Source organism: Nuphar pumila, chromosome 15 (genome assembly GCF_984573655.1).
Source record: "Nuphar pumila chromosome 15, dmNupPumi1.hap1.1, whole genome shotgun sequence".
Lineage (NCBI taxonomy): Eukaryota > Viridiplantae > Streptophyta > Magnoliopsida > Nymphaeales > Nymphaeaceae > Nuphar > Nuphar pumila.
Window position 1 is genome coordinate 33449129 of NC_143263.1, and position 4725 is coordinate 33453853.

The following is a 4725-nucleotide window of genomic DNA, read 5'->3' on the forward strand; positions in this document are numbered from 1 at the left end:
TTGCCTTATTTGAGTGACATAGGTTTTTATTTCATTTTGTAAGAGTCATATCTCCCCAACGGAAGATCATTTTCCAAATCCATAAAAAGGGTTTTCTTCCTCTATGTGTCTAGTTTATATCTAGAAAGTTTTATAACTTTTTATGCTCATTTGATATTTCAAACTTGTTAAAAATCGAGACACATAGAGGAAGTTTCAAACTTTTTAAGTTTTATAACATTTTATAACATGTCTCGGTTTTTAACATGTTTGAAATATCAAATGAGCATAAAAAGTTATAAAACTTTCTAGATATAAACTAGACACATAGAGGAAGAAAACCCTTTTTATGGATTTGGAAAATGATCTTCCGTTGGGGAGATATGACTCTTACAAAATGAAATAAAAACCTATGTCACTCAAATAAGGCAAACTGATAGGGGTGTGGTTTTAGATCCAAATGTGGTATCAAATGACCATATAAATTGCTGAAAATTTACAGGAATAAATTAGACTTCATAACGAAGACACCACTTTTTACGGATTTGAAATCCGATCTTTGGTTAGGGAGATATGGCCCTGACAAGTTGGTCCTGATTCGGATAGCGATTTGTATCACAAATCGCTGTAGTGTTTAGCGAGAAACACTACAAATCGCTATAGCGAGGTCCAACAACACTATAAATCGCTGTGGGTCTCGTTAGAGACCCGAAAACACTATAAATCATAGTTAAAAGACCAAAAAATACTACAAATCGTTGTGGGGCTCGTTGGGGACCCCAAAGCACTATAAATCATAGTTAAAAGATCGGACAACACTATAAATCATTGTGAGGCTTGTTGGAGACCCAAAAATACTACAAATCATAGTAGGGACTCATTAGAGACTCAAAAAAATCATAACAACAATTTGTTGAAGAATATTGCCAATCAAATAACGATTTGTTGAAGAAGTGCTACAATAGTCATGATATGGGGGCCAAAATCAGAACATTTATAAAATCTGGATATAAGGTTCTGGTATTTAATCAAAATAAAATAGCAATTAACCATGAAAAATTCTGAAAATTTACAGGGATGAACTAGACACATAAACGAAGAGAACCCGTTTTACAGAATTGAAAAATGATCTCCCATTAGGAAAATAAAATTCAAACAAAATGGATCAAAATCTGAGCCGTTAAAATGATACAGGGTGACAGGGTTATAGTTTTTGACCCGAAACTGGTATGAAAACACCATAGAAATCGCTGAAATTTGGTATGAACAAACTAGATTCAATTTTAAAAACAACCCGTTTTACGGATCGGAAAGATCATCTCTGGTTAGGGAGAAATCACTTTCGCAAGTTGGTCCTGATTCTGCTAAAATCCTGACGGTACAAAATAACAGGTTTTGAATATCGATTTTTAAAGTGAGTCAAACAAACTCAGAATGATCTGATTTTTGGTGGAGAGCATGAAGACATATGCATGAAGTTGCAGTAAGAAATTAAAATTAAAATGAGCTCTGGTTACATACAAATCGATAGATCTAAAATGCACCAGAATTCAAAGTATAATCTAGAAAGCAACTGAACATGATGAAAGCAAACTGCAGATGCGTGGATGTTCAAACATGAGATCTAATGCCTTAAAATATGAATGGGTAAAAACTTTGAATCAGACTCCACAACTCATCAAGTTGAATGATGCTACCTACGCTGGGAGGAGCCCTCAGACCCCCCTTTTCTGTAAGGGTAAAAGCTTTGAATCAGACTCCACAACTCTTCAAGTTGAATGATGCTACCCACGTTGGGAGGAGCCCCCAGACCCCTCTCCTATAAGGGGTAAAAACTCTGAATCAGGATCTACAACTCATTTAGTTGAATGATGCTACCCACGCTGGGATGAACCCCCGGACCCCCCTCCTGTAAGGGCAAAAACTCTAAATCAGGCACATAAGTAGAGAGAGAAGGGAGAGAGAGTGAGAGGGTTGGTGTTCATGGCCTTCTCCAGGAGGAACCCTTTACCTCCCTTGATTTCTTCTCTAGAGAGAGAGAGGGTTTTACAGTGTTTTACGAAGAAGGAAGAAGAAGGAGATGACGATGGAGCAATGTAGGATCGTCTGTTGGATGTGCACAGAAGTAGAGAGAGAAGGGAGAGTGAGTGAGAGGGTTGATGTTCATGACCTTCTCCAGGAAGAACTCTTTGTTTCCCTTGATTTCTTCTCTAGAGAGAGAGGGTTTTACAGTGTTTTACGGAGAAAGAAGAAGAAGGCATATTTGTCCTTTTTTTGAACAGAAAAAGAAGAAGACTTTGAAGAGTCAACATCATCCTCGACTTTCTAGATGGAGGACATGTTTGTCCTTTTTTTGAACTGTTTGTTTTTTCTTTTTTGAATGAAGGGCATTTTTGTCATTTTCTCAAACCATCACTTTATGAGAAGAATAGCAAGAAAGGGTACTTAAGTCTTTGCAACAACACCAGAGTCCGATGCAAAGTTATGTCAACATACACGGGAATTCGAGCCCCATGTGCTTGTATACGTGGTGCTCATTCAAAGCCCCGAACACAGACGTGGGATTCAGTGAATCATCGGGGGCGAACATACACCACCCTCTCATCTTTTTCTCATGTTTTGTTCAGAAAACTGCGCCCAAGATTGAAGACAATGTCACCATACCAGCGGCATAAAACGCTAGGAGTAGGACCCTCACCCCTGGGCCTACATTGGGCTTCGACTTGCTCAAGGGTAGCGCCACGGTAGTAGAACCCCGACTGCCCGTCTGACATCCAAGGCCCGCTCCAACTACGCTAACCCCTTTGGGGTATACTTTTCATAGTTATTTACAAAAACAAATAAGATAAACAGTGATTTTCAAAGCAGATTTTAGTAAGGAAAGCACTTTGACAAACTGCAATCTTATTATCATAATGTCTCATAAGGACACAACTTGTGTTACACAAACAACAGAAGCATCAAAAGCTTTTTTATGAGCTTATTATTATTCCTGTCAACGTGGACCAGTTATTTGGAGCATAGATGAACACGTGTTCAATCGTCATCATCATTATCATCATCATTATCATCATTATTACGGGGTGAGAGCTGAAGGAGGTAGTGGTTTGGCACAACATTTAGCGCAGCATTCTCCTGGAGGAGGAGGGGTACAGCAGACGCAGGTAGGGCAGATGATTCTTGAAATTACATGTTCTGCAAGATTTTCTAAACAAAGAAAAAGGATAAGTAAGGAAACCAAATATTCTTCTACTTCATAAAATTTCAAATAAATAAATTTACGTGAAGTTTGTATTATATATGCAGTGTACGGTGCTCCCATCAAAACAGTGAATAGGTAAATACTAATAACATTGTTTGTTAGTTCAAAAATGAACGACACCCATCAAAACAGTGAATGGGTTCATGTTCATTTTAAGCTATTGCGATGCCATCCATCCGAAACACGAACACCGGAAAAAGGAGTATCCAAGTGATGGGCATCCCATTGGTGCAGGTTTTGGATGTCATTTATCTTGTGATCAACTCTGTCGGGTGTAGGGAGGCACCGAGTTGTATGGCAGTGTACGGTGCTCCCGTACACCCGACTTAGCACCACGCAATGCTCAGTCGAGACCCCGAACATGCACTGTAGCTACAGTGCGTGGTAGGGAGAGAACACACAACACCCTCTTATTCTAAAGTGCGCTGACAGAATATAGTCAAATTAATACCTGGAGGGACTGCACGAGCAGCATCAGCAAGTGGTGGGGGAGAGATGAGGAGAGAGAAGAGAAGCAAAGCTGAAAGCAGGGAGATTGAAGGTGCCCTATTTGCAGCCATCTTTACTCAAAAGGATACTTATTTTTTTGCAAAGAGCACCGGGGGATGAAGTGGGTATAAATAAGCCTCAAGACAAGTGGGTCTTTGTCCACAAGTGAGATAAAGATGAAGCAATTAATTTGGAGACTGCCGCCTTATTTGAAGCTGAATGTTGTTTATCGCCATCCATCCATAGTAGCTACACACTCAATGATCTCCATCAATTTAGGGTTGGTTAAGTTGGCCCGCACGGTCAAATGTCAATTATGCACGCACATGTAGGGTTGGGCAACCAGCCCGGAAGCTCGATGGGCCAAGCCGACCTGGCCCACCATGGGCTGGGTTTGGGCCATGATTTTAGGTTCGGGCTTGTTAGGTACCAAGCATAAACCCATCCCGTTATATACGTTGGTCGGGCTCAGGCTCCCAAGTAGGCTATCGTGCCTATCACTTTCAGGGGCAGCTTGACTTAATGGCACCATTCCCTACAATGTAACTTTCTGAGGTCATCAAATGACCTTACTACCCTCAATTCAAATGAAACCATATTTTTTGAGTTCTTTCTCGATTAGACTCATTTTCTGGTTAGCTATGGGCCTTCTTATACTGTTTTTTGGATGTGCTCTCTAGGCATGTTCTAGAATGAGCTTCACATTTTATGTGTAAGAGGGACCCTTCTTCTAATGTGACCTTTTGTTTTTAGAATGCTACGAAAATTGTGCATATTATTTACATTGGGTCACTCGTGAGTCACCTTAAAAATCTCGGGCAAACAATCCTTCATCGACATTAAAATATTAAAGAAAAAGAATAAATATTAAATTGCATGTGATGTCAGTAATATTTTTTGGCAGTCAAGTGTAAAAAAGGCAAAGGTTGGGTCTTTTGATACAGAGGGTTATGAGCTAACGTCTATAATTGCTCAAGTGTATAAAATGTCATGTT

General features: G+C 39.6%; 1 long non-coding RNA gene across 1 annotated transcript; it reads right to left on the reverse strand.

Annotated features, from left to right (window-relative positions):
- Positions 1–2866: 2866 nt before the first annotated feature.
- On the reverse strand, positions 2867–3831 carry LOC149815065 (uncharacterized). The gene is made up of 2 exons (XR_016428088.1): positions 3693–3831; positions 2867–3186 (listed from the first exon to the last, which is right to left on the reverse strand). It is a non-coding gene; the product is annotated as an uncharacterized LOC149815065 (long non-coding RNA).
- Between the last annotated feature and the right edge of the window lie 894 nt (positions 3832–4725).